Source organism: Procambarus clarkii, chromosome 31 (genome assembly GCF_040958095.1).
Source record: "Procambarus clarkii isolate CNS0578487 chromosome 31, FALCON_Pclarkii_2.0, whole genome shotgun sequence".
Taxonomy (NCBI): domain Eukaryota; kingdom Metazoa; phylum Arthropoda; class Malacostraca; order Decapoda; family Cambaridae; genus Procambarus; species Procambarus clarkii.
The window spans coordinates 2,137,389-2,160,348 of record NC_091180.1 but is presented as its reverse complement, the minus strand read 5'-3'; positions in this window follow the sequence as shown (position 1 = coordinate 2,160,348).

Below are 22,960 nucleotides of genomic sequence, written 5' to 3'. Positions count from 1 at the left end.
CTCTGCATCCCTCTCTTGATCATCTGCATCAATCTCGTAAGCCTCGGCATCACTCTCTTGAGCCTCTGCATAACTCTCTTGAGCCTCTGCATCACTCTCTTTAGCCTCTGCATCCCTCTCATGAGCCTCTGCATCCCTCTCTTAAGCCTCTGCATCAATCTCTTAAGCCTCTGAATCACTCTCGTATGCCCCTGAATCACTCTCTTGAGCCTCTGCATCACTCTCTTGAGCTTCTGCATCACTCTCTTAAGCCTCTGAATAACTCTCGTAAGCCTCTGAGTCACACTCTTGAGCCTCTGCATCACTCTCTTGAACCCCCTGCATCCCTCTCTTGAGCCTCTGCATCACCCTTTTAAGCCTGTGCATCCAATTCCTCTCATGAGCCTCTGCATCCCTCTCTTGAGCCTCTGCATCACTCTCTTGAGCCACTGCATCTCACTCTTAAGTCTCTGCATCACTCTCTTAAGCCTCTGCATCACTCTCGTAAGCCTCTGAATCACTCTTTTGAGCGTCTGCATCCCTCTCTTGAGCCTCTGCATCACTCTCTTAAGCCTCTGCATCACTCTCTTGGGCCTCTGAATCATTCACTTGAGACTCTGCATCCCTCTCTTGTGCCTCTGCATCACTCTCTTGAGCCTCTGCATCCCTCTTTTGAGCCTCTGCATCATTCTCCGTAGCCTCTGCATCACTCTCCTGAGCCTCTGCATCACTCTCCAGAGCCTCTACATCCTTCTCTTGAGCCTCTGCATCACTCTCTTGAGCCTCAGCATCCCTCTCTTAAGCCTCTGCATCCCTCTCTTGAACCTCTGCATCACTCTCTAGAGCCTCTGCATCACACTCTTGAGCCTCTGCATCACTCTCGTAAGCCACTGAAACACTCTCTTGAGCCTCCGCATCCCTCTCTTGAGCCTCTGCATCACTCTTTTAAGCCTCTGCATCCCTCTCTTGAGCCTCTGCATCCCTCTCTTTGTCCTCCGCATCCCTCTCTTGAGCCTCTGCATCTCTCTCTTAAGCCTCTGCATCACTCTCTTGAGCCTCTGAATCACTCACTTGAGCCTCTGCATCCCTCTCTTGAGCCTCTGCATCACTCTCTTGAGCCTCTGCATCCCTCTTTTGAGCCTCTGCATCATTCTCCTTAGCCTCTGCATCACTCTCTTGAGCCTCTGCATCACTCTCCAGAGCCTCTACATCCCTCTCTTGAGCCTCTGCATCACTCTCTTGAGCCTCAGCATCCCTCTCCTAAGCCTCTGCATCACTCTCTTGAGCCTCTGCATCACTCGCTTAAAGCTGTGCATTCCTCTCTTGAACCTCTGCATCACTCTCCAGAGCCTCTACATCCCTCTCTTGAGCCTCTGCATCACTCTCTTGAGCCTCAGCATCCCTCTCCTAAGCCTCTGCATCACCCTCTTGAGCCTCTGCATCACTCTCTTAAAGCTGTGCATCCCTCTCTTGAACCTCTGCATCACTCTCTAGAGCCTCTGCATCACACTCTTGAGCCTCTGCATCACTCTCGTAAGCCTCTGAATCACTCTCTTCAGCCTCTACATCCCTCTCTTGAGCCTCTGCATCCCTCTCTTAAGCCTCTGCATCACTCTCTTGAGCCTCTGCATCACTCTCTTGAACCTCTGCATCACTCTCTTGAGACTCTGCATCCCTCTTTTAAGCCTCTTCAACGCTCTTCAGCCTCTGCATCACTCTCTTAAGCCTCTGCATCCCTCTCTTGATCATCTGCATCAATCTCGTAAGCCTCGGCATCACTCTCTTGAGCCTCTGCATAACTCTCTTGAGCCTCTGCATCACTCACTTTAGCCTCTGCATCCCTATCCTGAGCCTCTGCATCACTCTCTTGAGCCTCTGCATCACCCTTTTAAGCCTCTGCATCCCTCTTTTGAGCCTCTGCATCACTTTCGTAAGCCTCTGCATCACTCTCTTAAGCCTCTGCATCACTCTCGTAAGCCTCTGAATCACTCTCGTAAGCTTCTGAATCACTCTCTTGAGCCTCTGCATCCCTCTCTTGTGCCTCTTCATCCCTCACTTGAGCCTCTGCATCCCTCTCTTAAGCCTCTGCATCACTCTCTTGAGCCTCTGCATCCTTCTCTTGAACTCCTGCATCCCTCTCGTGAGCCTCTGAATCCCTCACTTGAGCCTTTGTATCACTCTCCTAAGCCTCTGCATCCCTCTCTTGAGCCTCTGCATCACTCTCAAGAGCCTCTGCATCCCTCTCTTGTGCCTCTGCTTCCCTCACTTGAGCCCCCTGCATCACTCTTTTGAGCCTCTGCATCACTCTCCTGAGCCTCTGCATCCCTCTCTGGAGCCTCTGCATCACTCTTTTGAGCCTCTGCATCACTCTCCTGAGCCTTTGCATCACTCACTTTAGCCTCTGCACCACTCTCTTGGGCCTCTGCATCACTCTCTTTAGACTCTGCATCACACTCTGGAGCCTCTGCAGAGGCTCAAGAGAGGGATGCAGAGGCAAATGTTCCTAAATGAACTAAAATGTTCCTGATTTTCGGTTTATATTACCGATGGAAGATGTACACGTAAACCCGTTATAATCCGGCTGAAACGTCGATATATGCAATAAAAACAGAACTTCTCCTGTTTTCAATATCTTACTCAGTATTTTAACGAGAAACAAATAGATGATTGAAAATGAAGTATTTAAGGTTATTTTCTAATCAATTATGTGTTTGCATAATTTTTATCGTATATTTAATGAATTAATAAAAATAAACTGAAAATTCACAAAAACGTGGAAAAATGGCCTAATTCGATGATATTTTGTTTAAATCACATAAAGGAAAAGGGGGATGATATAGGTCAAAATATTGCTAAATTCGATGATTTTTAGTATAAAACAAAATGCAAAAAACTTGCTTAGAGATGCAAAATTTGCGAAATTTTGAGATTTGAAGGCTAAATCACATATCGTGGGGAATATATATACGTAAAATCACACTACATGAATAACGTAAAAAAGTCACTATATTACCATATTTGAGGATTTTAACTTCAAATCATAGAGCGAGGATTCGTATTATTTCGATCAAAGAAAAGACATATGACAATGTTGTTTCATATACAAATGATAAAAATCAATGTGTTTTCATTAGAGTTAACTAAAATGTTCCTGATTTTCCGTTTATATTACCGATGGAACATGTACACGTAAAACCGCTCTAATCCGGCTGAAACGTCGATATATGCAATAAAAACAGAACTTCTCCCCTTTCCAATATCTTACTCAGTATTTTAACGAAAAACTAATATTTGATTGAAAATGAAGTGTTTAAGGTTATTTTCTGATCAATTATGTGTTTGCATAATTTTTATCGTATATATAATGAATTAATAACAATAAACTGAAAATTCACAAAAACGTGGAAAAACGGCCTAATTCGATGATATTTTGTTTAAATTACATAAAGTAAAAGGAGATGATAAAGGTCAAAATATTGCTAAATTCGATGATTTTTAGTACAAAACAAAATGCAAGAAAACTTGCTTAGAGATGCAAAATTTGCGAAATTCTGAGATTTGAAGGCTAAGGTGGCATATCAATGTAAAATTAAAAGTAGTTCAATTTGATTATAATTTTTTTTGTGAAATGGGTATAGAAAGCGCTGCAGCGGGTCCAAGTTTCATCATCACAACCTAAACAGAAAAGGAGAAAAAAATAAACAACGAATTATGCAACAAATTTTCAAATAGTTTCAGGGAACACATGTGTCAACTAAAATCATATATATAACACTCAGATATTAAATTAAGCACATAATAAAGGATTCTAGTGATCAGTTTTATCAAAAAAGTGTTTAGTGCAATATTATAATTTTTCAAAGTTACCCTTCTAAAAAAATATGATATATATGATATTTATAAATTTTTATAAAATCAACAAATAGACTTTGGACTAAAATGTCTACTAGAGTCTGTAGAAGAACAAACGCTACATATAATGTGTAATTTGCATGTAAATTGATTAATAAATAAAAGCTCTGAAGTAATTTGAAGGTGTAAATTACTTTCCAGAGTAAAATAAAGATCCAAGTTCGGCCACCTGTAGCTGAGCTTGACTTCGACAGATTTCGTTCATAATTGGCACCCTTGCAGATAGGCATCAGTTGAGGAAGGTGTGCAAGGTTCATGCAAATCCCTTGATAACAAACGAGAAAAAAATATTGGCCAAAAAAAAGGAAAAAAAAAAGAAAAAAAAAATTTAAATATAAATATATTACACATACATATTACAATTATTACAAGAGTTTGTGCTTCTACAGCACATAGTAGACATTTTAGTTGACACATGTGTTCCCTGAGATTATTTGAGAATGTTGAACATTCGTTGCATAATACGTTGTGTATTTTTTTCCTCCTTTTCTGTTTAGGGTGTGATGGTGAAACTTGGATCACTTGCAGCCCTTTCTATAACCATTTCATACAAAAATTTATAAGCAAATTGAACAACTTTTAATTTATAACGATTTAGAATGATATGCCCCCTAAATTACATATCGTGGGAAAACATGAAGTAGTATCAAAATATTGGTAAAATCGAATATATATACGTAAAATCACACTACATGAATAACGTGAAAAAAGTCACTATATTACCATATTTGAGGATTTTAACTTCAAATCATAGAGCGAGGTTTCGTATTATTTAGATCCAAGAAAAGACATATGACAATGTTGTTTCAAATACAAATGATAAAAATCAATGTGTTTTCATTAGAATTAACTAAAATGTTCCTGATTTTCCGTTTATATTACCGATGGAAGATGTACACGTAAAACCGCTCTAATCCGGCTGAAACGTCGATATATGCAATAAAAACAGAACTTCTCCCCTTTCCAATATCTTACTCAGTATTTTACCGAGAAGCAAATAGTTGATTGAAAATGAAGTGATTAAGGTTAATGTCTAATCAATTATGTGTTTGCATTATTTTTATCGTATATTTAATGAATTAATAGCAATAAACTGAAAATTCACAAAAACGTGGAAAAACAGCAAAATATTGCCTAATTCGATGATATTTTGTTAATATCACATAAAGGAAAAAAGAATGATAAACGTCAAAATATTGCTGAATTCGATGATTTTTAGTACGAAACAAAATGCAAGAAAACTTGCTTAAAATGCAATATTATACGAAAATCTGAGATTTGGAGGCCAAAGCACATATCGTGATACTACATGAAATAGTATCGAAATATTGGTATAAATGAATATATTTACGTAATATCAAACTACATGAAAAACGTGAAAAAAGTCATTATTATACCAAATTTGAGGATTTTAACTTCGAACCATAGAGCGACGTTTCGTATTTTTTAGACCCTAGAAAAGACGTATGAAGATGTTGCTTCCAATACAAATGATAAAAATCAATGTGTTTTCATTAAAATTAACTAAAATGTTCCTGATTTTCGGTTTATATTACCGATGGATGATGTATACGTAAAACCGTTCTAATCCGGCTGAAACGTCGATATATGCAATGAAAACAGAACTTCTCCCCTTTTCAATATCTTACTCAGTATTTTAGCGAGAAACAAATAGATGATTGAAAATGAAGTATTTAAGGTTATTTTCTGATCAATTATGTGTTTGCATAATTTTTATCGTATATTTAATGAATTAATAACAATAAACTGAAAATTCACAAAAACGTGGAAAAATGGCCTAATTCGATGATATTTTGTTTAAATCACATAAAGGAAAAAGGGATGATAAAGGTCAAAATATTGCTAAATTCGATGATTTTTAGTACAAAACAAAATGCAAGAAAACTTGCTTAGAGTTGCAAAATTTGCGAAATTCTGAGATTTGAAGGCTAAATCACATATCGTGGGAAAACATGAAGTAGTATCAAAATATTGGTAAAAACGAATATATATACGTAAAATCACACTACATGAATAACGTGAAAAAAGTCACTATATTACCATAATTGAGGATTTTAACTTCAAATCATAGAGCGAGGTTTCGTATTATTTAGATCCAAGAAAAGACATATGACAATGTTGTTTCAAATACAAATGATAAAAATCAATGTGTTTTCATTAGAATTAACTAAAATGTTCCTGATTTTCCGTTTATATTACCGATGGAAGATGTACACGTAAAACCGGCCTATTCCGGCTGAAACGTCGATATACGCAATAAAAACAGAACTTCTCCCTTTCCAATATCTTACTCAGTATTTTAACGAGAATCAAATAGTTGATTGAAAGTGAAGTGTTTAAGGTTAATGTCTAATCAATTATGTGTTTGCATCATTTTTATCGTATATTTAATGAATTAATAGCAATAAACTGAAAATTCACAAAAACGTGGAAAAACAGCAAAATATTGCCTAATTCGATGATATTTTGTTTATATCACATAAAGGTAAAGGAGATGATAAACGTCAAAATATTGCTGAATTCGATGATTTTTAGTACGAAACAAAATGCAAGAAAACTTGCTTAAAGTTCAATATTATACGAAAATCTGAGATTTGGGGGCCAAAGCACATATCGTGATACTACATGAAATAGTATCGAAATATTGGTAAAAATGAATATATTTACGTAATATCAAACTACATGAAAAACGTGAAAAAGTCATTATTATACCAAATTTGAGGATTTTAACTTCGAATCATAGAGCGACGTTTCGTATTTTTTAGACCCTACAAAAAACGTATGAAGATGTTGCTTCCAATACAAATGATAAAAATCAATGTGTTTTCATTAAAATTAACTAAAATGTTCCTGGTTTTTTGTTTATATTACCGATGGAAGATGTACACGTAAAACCGTTCTAATCCGGCTGAAACGTCGATATATGCAATAAAAACAGAACTTCTCCTCTTTTCAATAGTATTTTATACTCAGTATTTTAACGAGAAACAAATAGATGATTGAAAATGAAGTATTTTACGTTATTTTCTGATCAATTATGTGTTTGCATAATTTTTATCGTATATTTAATGAATTAATAACAATAAACTGACAATTCACAAAAACCTGGAAAAATGGCCTAATTCGATGATATTTTGTTTAAATCACATAAAGGAAAAGGGGGATGATAAAGGTCAAAATATTGCTAAATTCAATGATTTTTAGTACAAAACAAAATGCAAAAAACTTGCTTAGAGATGCAAAATTTGCGAAATTCTGAGATTTGAAGGCTAAATCACATATCGTGGGAAAACATGAAGTAGTATCGAAATATTGGTAAAAACGAATATATATACGTAAAATCACACTACATGAATAACGTGAAAAAAGTCACTATATTACCATATTGGAGGATTTTAACTTCAAATCATAGAGCGAGGTTTCGTATTATTTAGATCTAAGAAAAGACATATGACAATGTTGTTTCAAATACAAATGATAAAAATCAATGTGTTTTCATTAGAGTTAACTAAAATGTTCCTGATTTTCCGTTTATATTACCGATGGAAGATGTACACGTAAAACCGCCCTAATCCGGCTGAAACGTCGATATATGCAATAAAAACAGAACTTCTCCCTTTTCAATATCTTACTCAGTATTTTAACGAGAAACAAATAGTTGATTGAAAGTGAAGTGTTTAAGGTTAATGTCTAATCAATTATGTGTTTGCATCATTTTTATCGTATATTTAATGAATTAATAGCAATAAACTGAAAATTCACAAAAACGTGGAAAAACAGCAAAATATTGCCTTATTCGATGATATTTTGTTTATATCACATAAAGGAAAAGGGGATGATAAACGTCAAAATATTGCTGAATTCGATGATTTTTAGTACGAAACAAAATGCAAGAAAACTTGCTTAAAATTCAATATTATACGAAAATCTGAGATTTGGGGGCCAAAGCACATATCGTGATAGTACATGAAATAGTATCGAAATATTGGTAAAATGAATATATTTACGTAATATCAAACTACATGAAAAACGTAAAAAAGTCATTATTATACCAAATTTGAGGATTTTAACTTCGAATCATAGAGCGACGTTTCGTATTTTTAGACCCTAGAAAAAACGTATGAAGATGTTGCTTCCAATACAAATGATAAAAATCAATGTGTTTTCATTAAAATTAACTGAAATGTTCCTGATTTTCGGTTTATATTACCGATGGAAGATGTACACGTAAAACCGTTCTAATCCGGCTGAAACGTCGATATATGCAATAAAAACAGAACTTCTCCTCTTTTCAATATCTTACTCAGTATTTTAACGAGAAACAAATAGATGATTGAAAATGAAGTATTTAAGGTTATTTTCTGATCAATTATGTGTTTGCATAATTTTTATCGTATATATAATGAATTAATACCAATAAACTGAAAATTCACAAAAACGTGGAAAAACGGCCTAATTCGATGATATTTTGTTTAAATTACATAAAGGAAAAGGGGATGATAAAGGTCAAAATATTGCTAAATTCGATGATTTTTAGTACAAAACATAATGCTAGAAAACTTGCTTAGAGTTGCAAAATTTGCGAAATTCTGAGATTTGAAGGCTAAATCACATATCGTGGGAAAACATGAAGTAGTATCAAAATATTGGTAAAAACGAATATATACACGTAAAATCACACTACATGAATAACGTGAAAAAAGTCACTATATTACCATATTTGAAGAGATGGAAGCAGAGGCTTATGTGAGTAATGCAGAGGCTGAAGAGAGTGATGCAGAGGCTAAGGAGAATGATGCAGAGGCTCAAGAGAGGGATGCAGAGGCTCAAGAGAGTGATGCAGAGGCTCAAGAGAGGGATGCAGAGGTTCAAGTGAGTGATTCAGTGGCTCTAGAGAGGGATGCAGAGGCTCAAAAGAGTGATTCAGAGGCTTACGAGAGTGATGCAGAGGCTTAAGAGAGGGATGCAGAGGCTCAAGAGAGTGATTCATAGGCTCAAGAGAGGGATGCAGAGGCTCAAGAAAGGGATGCAGAGGCTCAAGAGTGTGAGGCAGAGGCTCAAGATAGTGATGCAGAGGCCCAAGAGAGTGATGCAGAGGCTCAGGAGAGGGATGCAGAGGCTCATGAGAGGGATGCAGGAGTTCAAGAGAGTGATGCAGAGGCTCAATAAAGGGATGCAGAGGCTTAAGAAAGAGATGCAGAGGGTCAAAAAAGGGATGCAGAGGCTTAAGAGAGTGATGCAGAGGCTGAAGAGAGTGAGGCAAAGGCTCAAGAGAGTGATGCAGAGGCTGAACAGAGTGTTGCAGAGGCTTTAGAGAGGGATGCAGAGGCTCAAGAGAGGGATGCAGTGGCTTAAGAGAGTGATGCAGAGGCTGAAGTGAGTGTTGCAGAGGCTTAAAAGAGGGATGCAGAGGATCTAGAGAGTGATGCAAAGGCTCAAGAGAGTGATGCAGAGGCTCAAGAGAGTGATGCAGAGGCTTGAGAGAGGGATGCAGGGGCTCAAGAGAGTGATGCAAAGGCTCAGGAGAGTGATTCAGATGCTTAAGAGAGTGGTGCAGAGGCTTAAGAGCGAGATGCAGAGGCTTAAGAGTGGGATGAAGATGCTCAAGTGAGGGATGTAGAGTCCCAAGAGAGGGATGCAGAGGCTCATGAGAGAGATGCAGAGGCTCTTGAGAGTGATGGAGAGGCTCAAGAGTGGGATGCAGAGGCTTAAGAGAGTGATGCAAAGGCTCAAGAGAGTGATGCAGAGGCTCATGAGAGGGATGCAGGAGTTCAATAGAGGGATGCAGAAGCTCAAGAGAGTAATTCAGAGGCTTAAGAGAGTGATGCAGATGCTTAAGAGAGTGATGCTGAGGCTTAAGAGAGGGATGCAGAGGCTTAAGCGAGGGATGTAGAGGCTCAAGAGAGGTATGCAGGGGCTCAAGAGAGGGATGCATCCCTCTCATGAGCCTCTGCATCCCTCTCCTGAGCCTCTGCATCACTCTCTTGGGCCTCTGCATCACTCTCTTGAGCCTCTGCCTCACACTCTTGAGCCTCTGCATCCCTTTCTTGAGACTCTGCATCCCTCTCTTGAGCCTCTGAATCACTCTCTTGAGCCTCTGCATCCTTCTCTTAAGCCTCTGCATCACTCTCGTAAGCGTCTAAATCACTCTTTTGAGCCTCTGCATCCCTCTCTTGAGCATCTGCATCACTCTCTTGAGCCTCTGCACCCCTCTCTTGAGCCTCTGCATCATTCTCCTTAGCCTCTGCATCACTCTCTTCAGCCTCTGCATTACTCACATAAGCCTCTGCTTCCCTCTCTTGATCCTCTGCATCACTCTCTTGAGCCTCTGCATCATTCTCTTGAGCCTCTGCATCCCTCTCTTATGCCTCTACATCATTCTCTTGAGCCTCTGCATCCCTCTCCTTAGCCTTTGCATAACTCTCTTAAGCCTCTGCATCCCTCTCTTGTGCCTCTGCATCACTCACTTTAGCCTCTGCATCCCTCTCTTGAGCCTCTGCATCACTCTCAAGTGCTTCTACATCCCTCACTTTAGCCTCTTCATCCCTCTCTTGAGCCTCTGCATCCCTCTCTTGAGCCTATTCATCCCTCTCTTGAGCCTCTGCATTCCTCTCCTGAGCCTCTGCATCACTCTCTTCAGCCTCTGCATCACTCTCTTGAGCCTCTGCATCACGCTTTTAAGCCTCTGCATGCCTCTTTTGAGCCTCTGCATCACTCTCTTCAGCCTCTGCATCACGCTCTTACGCCTCTGTATGCCTCTTTTGAGCCTCAGCGTCTCTCTCTTGACGTCCTGCATCCCTCTCATGAGCCTCTGCATCCCTCTCTTGAACCTCTGCATCCCTCTCTTGAGCCTCTGCCTCACCCTCTTAAGCCTCTGAATCCCTCTCCTGAGGCCTCTTCATCACTCTCTCGAGCCTATGCATCACTCTCTTGATCCTGTGCATTACTCTCTTGAGCCTCTGCATCACTCTCTTGAGCCTGTGCATCACTTTCTAGAGCCTCTGCATCACTCGCTTCAGCCTCTGCATCACTCTCTTAAGCCTCTGCATATATCGACGTTTCAGCCGGATTAGAGCGGTTTTACGTGTACATCTTCCATCGGTAATATAAACGGAAAATCAGGAACATTTTAGTTAATTGTAATGAAAACACATTGATTTTTATCATTTGTATTTGAAACAACATTGTCATATGTGTTTTCTTGGATCTAAATAATACGAAACCTCGCTCTATGATTTGAAGTTAAAATCCTCAAATATGGTAATATAGTGATTTTTTCACATTATTTATGTAGTGTGATTTTACGTATATATATTCGTTTTTACCAATTTTTCGATACTACTTCATGTTTTCCAACGATATGTGGATTTAGCCTTCAAATCTCAGAATTTAGCAAATTTTGCATCTCTAAGCAAGTTTTCTTGCATTATATTTTGTACTAAAAATCATCGAATTTAGCAATATTTTGACCTTTATCATCCCCCTTTTCCTTTATGTGATTTAAACAAAATATCATCGAATTAGGCCGTTTTTCCACGTTTTTGTGAATTTTCAGTTTATTGTTATTAATTCATTAAATATTCGATAAAAATTATGCAAACACATAATTGATCAGAAAATAACCTTAAATACTTCATTTTCAATCATCTATTTGTTTCTCGTTAAAATACTGAGTAAGATATTGAAAAGAGAAGTTCTGTTTTTATTGCATATATCGACGTTTCAGCCGGATTAGAACGGTTTTACGTTTACATCTTCCATCGGTAATATAAACCGAAAATCAGGAACATTTTAGGTAATTTTAATGAAAACACATTGATTTTTATCATTTGTATTGGAAGCAACATCTTCATACGTCTTTTCAAGGGTCTAAAGTACGAAACGTCGCTCTATGATTCGAAGTTAAAATCCTCAAATTTGGTATAATAATGACTTTTTCACGTTTTTCATGTAGTTTGATATTACGTAAATATATTCATTTTGACCAATATTTCGATACTATTTCATGTAGTATCACGATATGTGATTTGGACTTCAAATCTCAGATTTTCGCATAATATTGCATTTTAAGCAAGTTTTCTTGCATTTTGTTTCGTACTAAAAATCAATGAATTCAGCAATATTTTGACTTTTATTATCCTTTTTTTCTTTATGTGATATAAACAAAATATCCTCGAATTAGGCAATATTTTGCTGTTTTTCCACGTTTTTGTGAATTTTCAGTTTATTGCTATTAATTCATAAAATATACGATAAAAATGATGCAAACACATAATTGATTAAACATTAACCTTAAACTCTTCACTTTCAATCAACTATTTGTTTCTCGTTAAAATACTGAGTAAGATATTGGAAAGGGGAGAAGTTCTGTTTTTATTGCATGTATCGACGTTTCAGCCGGATTATAGCGGTTTTACGTGTACATCTTCCATCGGTAATATAAACGGAAAATCAGGAACATTTTAGTTAATTCTAATGAAAACACATTGATTTTTATCATTTGTATTTGAAACAAGATTGTCATATGTCTTTTCTTGGATCTAAATAATACGAAACCTCGCTCTATGATTTGAAGTTAAAATCCTCATATATGGTAATATAGTGACTTGTTTCACGTTATTCATGTAGTGTGATTTTACGTATATATATTCGTTTTTACCAATATTTCGATACTACTTCATGTTTTCTCACGATATGTGATTTGGCCTTCAAATCTCAGAATTTCGCAAATTTTGCATCGCTAAGCAAGTTTTCATGCTTTTTGTTTTGACTAAAAATCATCGAATTTAGCAATATTTTGACCTTTATCATCCCCTTTTCCTTTATGTGATTTAAACACAATATCATCGAATTAGGCCGTTTTTCCACGTTTTTGTGAATTTTCAGTTTATTGTTATTAATTCATTAAATATACGATAAAAATTATGCAAACACATAATTGATCAGAAAATAACCTTAAATACTTCATTTTCAATCATCTATTTGTTTCTCGTTAAAATACTGAGTAAGATATTGAAAAGAGAAGTTCTGTTTTTATTGCATATATCGACGTTTCAGCCGGATTAGAACGGTTTTACGTGTACATCTTCCATCGGTAATATAAACCGAAAATCAGGAACATTTTAGGTAATTTTAATGAAAACACATTGATTTTTATCATTTGTATTGGAAGCAACATCTTCATACGTCTTTTCTAGGGTCTAAAGTACGAAACGTCGCTCTATGATTCGAAGTTAAAATCCTCAAATTTGGTATAATAAGTTTTAATATAATTTGGTATAATAAGCATTTAAAGCAAGATTTCTTGCATTTTGTTTCGTACTAAAAATCATCGAATTCAGCAATATTTTGACGTTTATTATCCTTTTTTCCTTTATGTGATATAAACAAAATATCATCGAATTAGGCAATATTTTGCTCTCTTGAGCCTTTGCGTCTCCCTCTTGAGCCTCTGCATCCCTCTCATAAGCCTCTGCATCATTCTCCTTAGCCTCTGCATCACTCTCTTCAGCCTCTGCATTACTCACATAAGCCTCTGCTTCCCTTTCTTGATCCTCTGCATCCCTCTCTTATGCCTCTACATCATTGTCTTGTGCCTCTGCATCCCTCTCTTGAGCCTTTGCATAACTCTCTTAAGCCTCTGCATCCCTCTCTTGAGCCTCTGCATCACTTTCTTAAGCCTCTGCATCCCTCTCTTGAGCCTTTGCATCACTCTCAAGTGCCTCTACATCCCTCACTTTAGCCTCTTCATCCCTCTCTTGAGCCTCTGCATCCCTCTCTTGAGCCTATTCATCCCTATCTTGAGCCTCTGCATTCCTCTCTTGAGCCTCTGCATCACTCTCTTCAGCCTCTGCATCACTCTCTTGAGCCTCTGCATCACACTCTTGAGCCTCTGCATCACGCTCTTAAGCCTCTGCATGCCTCTTTTGAGCCTGTACATCACTCTCTTGAGCCTCTGCATCACGCTCTTAAGCCTCTGTATGCCTCTTTTGAGCCTCAGCGTCTCTCTCCTGACGTCCTGCATCCCTCTCATGAGCCTCTGCATCCCTCTCTTCAGCCTCTGCATTACTCACATAAGCCTCTGCTTCCCTCTCTTGATCCTCTGCATCACTCTCTTGAGCCTCTGCATCATTCTCTTGAGCCTCTGCATCCCTCTCTTATGCCTCTACATCATTCTCTTGTGCCTCTGCATCCCTCTCTTGAGCCTTTGCATAACTCTCTTAAGCCTCTGCATCCCTCTCTTGAGCCTCTGCATCACTTTCTTAAGCCTCTGCATCCCTCTCTTGAGCCTTTGCATCACTCTTAAGTGCCTCTACATCCCTCACTTTAGCCTCTTCATCCCTCTCTTGAGCCTCTGCATCCCTCTCTTGAGCATATTCATCCCTCTCTTGAGCCTCTGCATTCCTCTCTTGAGCCTCTGCATCACTCTCTTGAGCCTCTGCATCACTCTCTTGAGCCTCTGCATCACTCTCTTGAGCCTCTGCATCACGCTCTTAAGCCTCTGCATGCCTCTTTTGAGCCTCTACATCACTCTCTTGAGCCTCTGCATCGCGCTCTTAAGCCTCTGCATGCCTCTTTTGAGCCTCAGCGTCTCTCTCTTGACGTCCTGCATCCCTCTCATGAGCCTCTGCATCCCTCTCTTGAGCCTCTGCCTCACTCTCTTAAGCCTCTGAATTCCTCTCCTGAGGCCTCTGCATCACTCTCTCGAGCCTCTGCATCACTCTCTTGATCCTGTGCATTACTCTCTTGAGCCTCTGCATCACTCTCTTGAGCCTGTGCATCACTTTCTAGAGCCTCTGCATCACTCGCTTCAGCCTCTGCATCACTTTCTTAAGCCTCTGTTTCCCTCTCTTGATCCTCTGCATCACTCTCTTGAGCCTCTGCATCACTCACTTGATCCTCTGCATCACTCTCTTGAGCCTCTGCATACCTCTTTTAAGCCTCTGTATCAATCTCGTAAGCCTCTGCATCACTCTCTAGAGCCTCTGCATCACTCTCTTCAGCCTCTGCATTACTCACATAAGCCTCTGCTTCCCTCTCTTGATCCTTTGCATCACTCTCTTGAGCCTCTGCATCATTCTCTCGAGCCTCTGCATCACTCTCTTGATCCTCTACATCACTCTCTTCAGCCTCTGCATCACTCTCTTAAGCCTCTGCTTCCCTCTCTTGATCCTCTGCATCACTCTCTTGAGCCTCTGCATCACTCTCTTGAGCCTCTGCATCTCTCTTTTCAGCCTCTGCATCACTCTCTGGAGCCTCTGCATCCCTCTCTGGAGCCTCAGCAGCCCTCTCTTGAGCCTCTGCATCCCTCTCTTATGCCTCTACATCATTCTCTTGAGCCTCTGCATCCCTCTCTTGAGCTTTTGCATAACTCTCTTAAGCCTCTGCATCCCTCTCTTGAGCCTCTGCATCACTCTCTGAAGCCTCTGCATCCCTCTCTTGAGCCTCTGCATCACTCTCAAGTGCCTCTACATTCCTCACTTTAGCCTCTTCATCCCTCTCTTGAGCCTCTGCATCCCTCTCTTGAGCCTATTCATCCCTCTCTTGAGCCTCTGCATTCCTCTCTTGAGCCTATGCATCACTCTTTTCAGCCTCTGCTTCCCTCTCTTGATCCTCCGCATCACTCTCTTGAGTCTCTGCATCACTCACTTGATCCTCTGCATCACTCTCTTGAGCCTCTGCATCCCTCTTTTAAGCCTCTGCATCAATCTCGTAAGCCTCTGCATCACTCTCTAGAGCCTCTGCATCACTCTCTTCAGCCTCTGCATTACTCTCTTGGGCATCTTCATCACTCTCTTCAGCCTTTGTATCACTCTATTAGGCCGCTGCATCCCTCTCCTGATCCTCTGCATCACTCTCCTAAGCCTCTACATCATTCTCTTAAGCTTCTGCATCACTCTCTTGAGCCTCTGCATCCCTCTCTTTAGCCTCTGCATCACTCTCTTGAGCCTTTGCATCCCTCTCTTTGTCCTCTGCATCCCTCACTTCAGCCTCTGCTTCCCTCTCTTGAGCCTCTGCATCCCTCTCTTTAGCCTCTGCATCCCTCTCATGAGCCTCTGCATCCCTCTCTTAAGCCTCTGCATCACTCTCTTAAGCCCCTGAATCACTCTCTTGAGCCTCTGTATCACTCTCTTGAACCCCCTGCATCCCTTTCTTGAGCCTCTGCATCACTCTCTTGAGCTTCTGCATCCCTATCTTAAGCCTCTGCATCACTCTCTTGAGCCTCTGCATCATTCTCCTGAGCCTCTGCATCCCTCTCCTAAGCCTCTACATCATTCTCTTGAGCCTCTTCATCACTCTGTTGAGCCTCTGCATCTCTCTTTTTAGCCTCTGCATCACTCTCTGGAGCCTCTGCATCCCTCTCTGGAGCCTCAGCAGCCCTCTCTTGAGCCTCTGCAGCACTCTCTTGAGCCTCTTCATCATTCTCTTGAGCCTCTGCATCCCTCTCTTAAGCTTCTGCATCACTCTCTTGAGCCTGTGCATCACTTTCTAGAGCCTCTGCATCACTCGCTTCAGCCTCTGCATCACTCTCTTAAGCCTCTACTTCCCTCTCTTGATCCTCTGCATCACTCTCTTGAGTCTCTGCATCACTCACTTGATCCTCTGCATCACTCTCTTGAGCCTCTGCATCCCTCTTTTAAGCCTCTGCATCAATCTCGTAAGCCTCTGCATCACTCTCTAGAGCCTCTGCATCACTCTCTTCAGCCTCTGCATTACTCACATAAGCCTCTGCTTCCCTCTCTTGATCCTTTGCATCACTCTCTTGAGCCTCTGCATCATTCTCTTGAGCCTCTGCATCCCTCTCTTATGCCTCTACATCATTCTCTTGAGCCTCTGCATCCCTCTCTTGAGCCTTTGCATAACTCTCTTAAGCCTCTGCATCCCTCTCTTGAGCCTCTGCATCACTCTCTGAAGCCTCTGCATCCCTCTCTTGAGCCTCTGCATCACTCTCAAGTGCCTCTACATTCCTCACTTTAGCCTCTTCATCCCTCTCTTGAGCCTCTGCATCCCTCTCTTGAGCCTATTCATCCCTCTCTTGAGCCTCTGCATTCCTCTCTTGAGCCTATGCATCACTCTCTTCAGCCTCTGCATCACTCTATTGAGCCTCTGCATCACTCTCTTGAGCCTCTGCATCACGCTCTTAAGCCTCTGCATGCCTCTTTTGAGCCTCTGCATCACTCTCTTGAGCCTCTGCATCACGCTCTTAAGCCTCTGTATGCCTCTTTTGAGCCTCAGCGTCTCTCTCTTGACGTCCTGCATCCCTCTCATGAGCCTCTGCATCCCTCTCTCGAGCCTCTGCATCACTCTCTTGATCCTCTACATCACTCTCTTCAGCCTCTGCATCACTCTCTTAAGCCTCTCCTTCCCTCTCTTGATCCTCTGCATCACTCTCTTGAGCCTCTGCATCACTCTCTTGAGCCTCTGCATCTCTCTTTTCAGCCTCTGCATCACTCTCTGGAGCCTCTGCTTCCCTCTCTGCAGCCTCAGCAGCCCTCTCTTGAGCCTCTGCAGCACTCTCTTGAGCCTCTTCATCATTCTCTTGAGCCTCTTCATCACTCTCTTCAGCCTCTGTATCACTCTATTAGGCCGCTGCATCCCTCTTCTGATCCTCTGCATCACTCTCCTAAGTCTCTACGTCATTCTCTTAAGCTTCTGCATCACTCTCTTGAGCCTCTGCATCCCTCTCTTTAGCCTCTGCATCACTCTCTTGAGCCTTTGCATCCCTCTCTTTGTCCTCTGCATCCCTCACTTCAGCCTCTGCTTCCCTCTCTTGAGCCTCTGCATCCCTCTCTTTAGCCTCTGCATCCCTCTCATGAGCCTCTGCATCCCTCTCTTAAGCCTCTGCATCACTCTCTTGAGCCTCTGAATCACTCTCGTAAGCCCCTGAATCACTCTCTTGAGCCTCTGTATCACTCTCTTGAACCCCCTGCATCCCTTTCTTGAGCCTCTGCATCACTCTCTTGAGCTTATGCATCCCTCTCTTAAGCCTCTGCATCACTCTCTTAAGCCTCTGAATAACTCTCTTAAGCCTCTGCTTCCCTCTCTTGATCCTCTGCATCACTCTCTTGATCCTCTGCATCACTCTCTTGAGCCTCTTCATCACTCTCTTCAGCCTCTGTATCACTCTCTTAAGCCGCTGCATCCCTCTCCTGATCCTCTGCATCACTCTCTTGAGCCTCTGCATCATTCTCCTGAGCCTCTGCATCCCTCTCCTAAGCCTCTACATCATTCTCTAGAGCCTCTGCATCACTCTGTTGAGCCTCTGCATCTCTCTTTTCAGCCTCTGCATCACTCTCTGGAGCCTCTGCATCCCTCTCTGGAGCCTCAGCAGCCCTCTCTTGAGCCTCTGCAGCACTCTCTTGAGCCTCTTCATCATTCTCTTGAGCCTCTGCATCCCTCTCTTAAGCTTCTGCATCACTCTCTTGAGCCTCTGCATCCCTCTCTTATGCCTCTGCATCACTCTCTTGAGCCTTTGCATCCCTCTCTTTGTCCTCTGCATCCCTCACTTCAGCCTCTGCATCACTCTCTTGAGCCTCTGAATCACTCACTTGAGCCTCTGCATCCCTCTCTTGAGCCTCTGCATCACTCTCTTGAGCCTCTGCATCCCTCTCTTGAGTCTCTGCATCATTCTCCTTAGCCTCTGCATCACTCTCTTCAGCCTCTGCATTACTCACATAAGCCTCTGCTTCCCTCTCTTGATCCTCTGCATCACTCTCTTGAGCCTCTGCATCATTCTCTTGAGCCTCTGCATCCCTCTCTTATGCCTCTACATCATTCTCTTGAGCCTCTGCATCCCTCTCTTGAGCCTTTGCATAACTCTCTTAAGCCTCTGCATCCCTCTCTTGAGCCTCTGCATCACTCTCTTAAGCCTCTGCATCCCTCTCTTGAGCCTCTACATCACTCTCAAGTGCCTCTACATCTCTCACTTTAGCCTCTTCATCCCTCTCCTGAGCCTCTGCATCCCTCTCTTGAGCCTATTCATCCCTCTCTTGAGCCTCTGCATTCCTCTCTTCAGTCTCTGCATCACTCTCTTCAGCCTCTGCATCACTCTCTTCAGCCTCTGCATCACTCACTTGAGCCTCTGCATCACGCTCTTAAGCCTCTGCATGCCTCTTTTGAGCCTCTACATCACTCTCTTGAGCCTCTGCATCACGCTCTTAAGCCTCTGTATGCCTCTTTTGAGCCTCAGCGTCTCTCTCTTGACGTTTTGCATCCCTCTCATGAGCCTCTGCATCCCTCTCTTGAGCCTCTGCATCCCTCTCTTGAGCCTCTGCCTCACTCTCTTAAGCCTCTGAATCCCTCTCCTGAGGCCTCTGCATCACTCTCTCGAGCCTCTGCATCACTCTCTTGATCCTGTGCATTACTCTCTTGAGCCTCTGCATCACTCTATTGAGCCTGTGCATCACTTTCTAGAGCCTCTGCATTACTCGCTTCAGCCTCTGCATCACTCTCTTAAGCCTCTGCTTCCCTCTCTTGATCCTCTGCATCACTCTCTTGAGCCTCTGCATCACTCACTTGATCCTCTGCATCACTCTCTTGAGCCTCTACATCACTCTCTTGATCCTCTGTATCACTCTCTTCAGCCTCTGTATCCCTCTCTGGAGCCTCAGCAGCCCTCTCTTGAGCCTCTGCAGCACTCTCTTGAGCCTCTTCATCATTCTTTTGAGCCTCTTCATCACTCTCTTCAGCCTCTGTATCACTCTATTAGGCCGCTGCATCCCTCTCCTGATCCTCTGCATCACTCTCTTGAGCCTCTGCATCATTCTCCTTAGCCTCAGCATCCCTCTCCTAAGCCTCTACATCATTCTCTTGAGCCTCTGCATCACTCTCTTGAGCCTCTGCATCACTCTCTTAAGCCTCTGCATCTCTCTTTTCAGCCTCTGCATCACTCTCTGGAGCCTCTGCATCCCTCTCTGGAGCCTCAGCAGCCCTCTCTTGAGCCTCTGCAGCACTCTCTTGAGCCTCTTCATCATTCTCTTGAGCCTCTGCATCCCTCTCTTAAGCCTCTGCATCACTCTCTTGAATCTTTGCATCCCTCTCTTTGTCCTCTGCATCCCTCACTTCAGCCTCTGCTTCCCTCTCTTGAGCCTCTGCATCCCTCTTTTTAGCCTCTGCATCCCTCTCATGAGCCTCTGCATCCCTCTCTTAAGCCTCTGCATCACTCTCTTAAGCCTCTGAATCACTCTCGTATGCCCCTGAATCACTCTCTTGAGCCTCTGTATCACTCTCTTGAACCACCTGCATCCCTCTCTTGAGCCTCTGCATCACTCTCTTGAGCTTCTGCATCCCTCTCTTAAGCCTCTGCATCACTCTCTTAAGCCTCTGAATAACTCTCGTAAGCCTCTGAGTCACTCTCTTGAGCCTCTGCATCACTCTCTTGAACCCCCTGCATCCCTCTCTTGAGCCTCTGCATCACCCTTTTAAGCCTGTGCATCCCATTCCTCTCATGAGCCTCTGCATCCCTCTCTTGAGCATCTGCATCACTCTCGTAAGCCTCTGAATCACTCACTTGAGCCTATACATCCCTCTCTTGAGCCTCTGCATCACTCTCTTGAGCCTCTGCATCCCTCTTTTGAGCCTCTGCATCATTCTCCTTAGCCTCTGCATCACTCTCTTGAGCCTCTGCATCACTCTCCAGAGCCTCTACATCCCTCTCTTGAGCCTCTGCATCACTCTCTTGAGCCTCGGCATCCCTCTCCTAAGCCTCTGCATCACTCTCTTGAGCCTCTGCATCACTCGCTTAAAGCTGTGCATCCCTCTCTTGAACCTCTGCATCACTCTCTAGAGCCTCTGCATCACACTCTTGAGCCTCTGCATCACTCTCGTAAGCCTCTGAATCACTCTCTTGAGCCTCTACATCCCTCTCTTGAGCCTCTGCATCACTCTCTTGAGCCTCTGCATCAATCTCGTAAGCCTCTCCATCACTCTCTTGAGCCTCTGCATAACTCTCTTGAGCCTCTGCATCACTCACTTTAGCCTCTGCATCCCTCTCCTGAGCCTCTGCATCACTCTCTTGAGCCTCTGCATCACCCTTTTAAGCCTCTGCATCCCTCTTTTGAGCCTCTGCATCACTTTCGTAAGCCTCTGCATCACTCTCTTAAGCCTCTGCATCACTCTCGTAAGCCTCTGAATCACTCTCGTAAGCTTCTGAATCACTCTCTTGAGCCTCTGCATCCCTCTCTTGAGCCTCTTCATCACTCTCAAGAGCCTCTGCATCCCTCTCTTGTGCCTCTTCATCCCTCACTTGAGCCTCTGCATCCCTCTCTTGAGCCTCTGCATCACTCTCTTGAGCCTCTGCATCCTTCTCTTGAACTCCTGCATCCCTCTCATGAGCCTCTGAATCCCTCACTTGAGCCTTTGTATCACTCTCCTAAGCCTCTGCATCCCTCTCTTGAGCCTCTGCATCACTCTCAAGAGCCTCTGCATCCCTCTCTTTTGCCTCTGCTTCCCTCACTTGAGCCCCTGCATCACTCTTTTGAGCCTCTGCATCACTCTCCTGAGCCTCTGCATCCCTCTCTGGAGCCTCTGCATCACTCTTTTGAGCCTCTGCATCACTCTCCTGAGCCTTTGCATCACTCACTTTAGCCTCTGCACCACTCTCTTGGGCCTCTGCATCACTCTCTTTAGACTCTGCATCACACTCTGGAGCCTCTGCAGAGGCTCAAGAGAGGGATGCAGAGGCAAATGTTCCTAAATGAACTAAAATGTTCCTGATTTTCGGTTTATATTACCGATGGAAGATGTACACGTAAACCCGCTCTAATCCGGCTGAAACGTCGATATATGCAATAAAAACAGAACTTCTCCCTTTTCCAATATCTTACTCAGTATTTTAACTAGAAAACAAATAGATTGATTGAAAATGAAGTAGTTTAAGGTTATTTTCTGATCAATTATGTAGTTTGCATGATTTTTATCGTATATATAATGAATTAATAACAATAAACTGAAAATTCACAAAAACGTGGAAAAACGGCCTAATTCGATGATATTTTGTTTAAATTACATATAAATAAAAGGAGATGATAAAGGTCAAAATATTGCTAAATTCGATGATTTTTAGTACAAAACAAAATGCAAGAAAACTTGCTTAGAGATGCAAAATTTGCGAAATTCTGAGATTTGAAGGCTAAGGTGGCATATCAATGTAAAATTAAAAGTAGTTCAATTTGCTTATAAATTTTTTTATAACATGGCAATAGAAACGGCTGCAGCTGGTCCAAGTCTCATTATCACAACCTAAACAGAAAAGGAGAAAAAAATAAAAAATGAATTATGCAACAAATTTTCAAATAGTTTCAAGGAACACATGTGTCACCTAAAATCATATCTATAACACTCAGATATTAAATTAAGCACATAATAAAGGATTCTAGTGATCAGTTTTATCAAAAAAGTGTTTAGTGCAATAATATAATTTTATCAAAGTTACCCTTCTAAAAAAATATGATATATATGATATTTATAAATTTTTATAAAATCAACAAAAAGACTTAGGACTAAAATGTCTACTAGATTCTGTAGAAGCACAAACGCTACATATAATCTGTAATGTGCATGTAAATTGATTAATAAATGAAAGCTCTGAAGTAATTCAAAGGTGTAAATTACTTTCCAGAGTAAAATAAAGATCCAAGTTCGGCCACCTGTAGCTGAGCTTGACTTCAGACAGATTTCGTTCATAATTGGCACCCTTGCAGATAGGCATCCGTTGAGCAAAGTGTGCAAGGTTTCATGCAAATCCCTTGATAACAAACGAGAAAAAAATATTGGCCAAAAAAAAGGAAAAAAAAAAAAAGAAAAAAAAAATTTAAATATAAATATATTACACTTACATATTACAATTATTACAAGAGTTTGTGCTTCTACAGCACATAGTAGACATTTTAGTTGACACATGTGTTCCCTGAGATTATTTGAGAATGTTGAACATTCGTTGCATAATACGTTGTGTATTTTTTTTCTCCTTTTCTGTTTAGGGTGTGATGGTGAAACTTGGACCACTTGCAGCCCTTTCTATAACCATTTCACAAAAAAATGTATAAGC